The sequence below is a fragment of the Pyxicephalus adspersus genome, chromosome 12 (genome assembly GCF_032062135.1).
Source record: "Pyxicephalus adspersus chromosome 12, UCB_Pads_2.0, whole genome shotgun sequence".
Lineage (NCBI taxonomy): Eukaryota > Metazoa > Chordata > Amphibia > Anura > Pyxicephalidae > Pyxicephalus > Pyxicephalus adspersus.
The window spans coordinates 27,051,169-27,053,528 of record NC_092869.1 but is presented as its reverse complement, the minus strand read 5'-3'; the positions used below and the strand labels follow the sequence as shown (position 1 = coordinate 27,053,528).

At 42.7% G+C, this 2,360-nt stretch overlaps 1 protein-coding gene across 5 annotated transcripts in view; it reads left to right on the top strand.

The window, feature by feature from the left end:
• The window catches only part of SIPA1L1 (signal induced proliferation associated 1 like 1), a 139,104-nt gene that overhangs the window by 115,528 nt on the left and 21,216 nt on the right, over positions 1–2,360 (top strand). The window lies entirely within an intron of this gene.

Here is a 2,360-nt window from a genome sequence, read left to right as displayed (position 1 = left end):
CCAGGTTCAGCTATAAAATTGGTCGGTACTGGAGTATACTGATGGATCTTTGCCCTCTTTAGGGAGCACAGTAACTCTGAGCTAGTCTAGGAAAAACTGGCCACTGGACGTTAAGGAGTTGCAGGCTGATCCATGAATAAAAAGCCCATTTTAAAAACCTTATGTGTTTTCTGCACGATGCTTGGGTCTCTTTGTGGAACTGCATTAAAGCAGAAGAGGTGTAATAGATCAGTGGAGAGATCCGCCATGACAGAGACATCCTGTAGAAGTGAGTTGATAGGGCTCCAGTGCCAGAATCTTGGTGTATGGGTAATATATAGGACTACCATGGCATGGTCAGAAAACTTTATTACCAGTCAAGTGACTGGAGAGATCTGCATGTTGTAACCAAAAATGGTCAATTCTGAATGATATGATTTATAAGTGCATTTCATAAGGTAGGATTCAAAAGCCACTCGGGAATGTCTCAGGATAGAAGAGAGGAATTACTAGTTTGGTGTGAAGCATCTAACTCAGGATCTTGGGACAAAATTAAAATCTCCCCTCAGTATCTGTATACCCTTTCTAAAACCCTCCAAGCTGGCCAACACAGCTTCCAAAAACAGAGCTTTATTCATATTGAGAAGGTATACCCTGGCCAGTTTAAAAAGATCACCACCTAAGAAAACCCTAACAAACAAGAATCTACTATCCTCACTACCATATTTATCCCATCCCCATGTGTGTCCTGGTGGAACATACCTGTACCCATTGTCTGTAGAGGTTAGACAGACGTAATGTACGCTTGGCAGAGAAGTGGCTGTGAGTGGAGACATAATAATGCATTAAGAAAAAGACTGAAAACAAAGGAGGTTGGAATTAGACAAGAGAGAGAGGAATAATAGATGAAAATAGTCTTTCAAGGCCCTAGAGAACACTAGCATGCTAAAAATGTATCCATCTATTTTGATTGAAGAGGTCAGGGCACTTACCGATAACTGGTTAAAAGAAAATGCCACAATGTCACCTATGCAGTCAGCACCAATATTCTCAGGAGTTTTCTTGTGACCTGTGCACATAATTCTCCATTAATGTTGAAAGACCAGATGTTGCCAGGCAGCTCTGCTGTTATGTTAGTCTTGTCTGACTACTTGGAGGGCTGCTTAGTTAGTAGCTTTCATCCATGTTAAAGGCCTCATGAACAGATTGAATAGGCAAGACCTGTTTCAGGGCCCAATAGTCTGAATTACCAGTGATGATTGTGTTGAGGTAGGATAGGAACAAAATATGCAGTCTCACCATCCATGTAGAGGAGACCACAAACTGATTGATTGGTTTGGTTTAGAGATAGTATTGTGAGTATTGTGTGTATACTTCTATTTCTACTGTCATGAACTTTAACATTCAATATGTGTAATGAAGGCCATAGACCCGGAGGTTTAAGTCTTGTTTTCTTGTTTTTAACCATTTCATCTTAGTATTGCATGCTTTGCACTTTGATTTAACATCCACACCTGGGAAGACTAGCAACTGTCATCAGTGAGACCCCCTAGCTGCTGTCAGCCCTGACCGTTTTTTCTGCTAAACTATTTAAACCCATTACTTTTTCTATTTTCCACAGTTTAGAGACAAATTATTCTGAAATCCCAATTAATTCTGAAAATAATTAAGAGAGCTTATTAGACTTCTTAAGAAAACACTGGAAGTGCACAGAAGACATAATTTACAGTTTTTTTTTCACCTACAGAACAGATATAAGAAAAGCACTTTAAGTGTTGTTTTGTTTAGACCAAAAGGTAGCAAATAGATATTTTTGGTTACTGTTTACAAACAACAAAAAGTCTAAAAACATTTCAAAATTGCATTGCACATGTTTAAGGTTATGTGAGGTGTGTTTGGTTTATGTAGACTTTAACCCCCCTAGCGGTATTCCCGAGTGTGACTCGGGGTGGGAAAAATTGCAAAAAGCGGTAACCCCGAGTCACACTCGGGGTACCTTTGGGGGTTCCTCTTACCTTATCCCCGCGCTCCAGCGGCGATCTCACGATCCCGCTGTGATGGCGGGGGGTGTGGCCGGGCGGGAAAATTTAAAAGCAGATTACGGAGTACCACCCGGGTCCCCACCATGCAGATGCGATCACCAATAGTAAATCCAGAGGGTGATGCAAGCGGCGATTTCCCGCTGGCAGCACCCCCTGAATCTACTCCCGCTGCTGTCCTGCTTGCATCTTCCGGAGGCTGATCTCCGGGTGATGCGAGCAGGAGAGTGAGCAGCGGCGGGGACATCCCCACCGCATCACCCGGCAAGATGTGTGACATCTTCCGGATGATGCGGTGGAGTGATGGATTCTGGGGGCGGGAAATTTAAAAGCAGATTACTA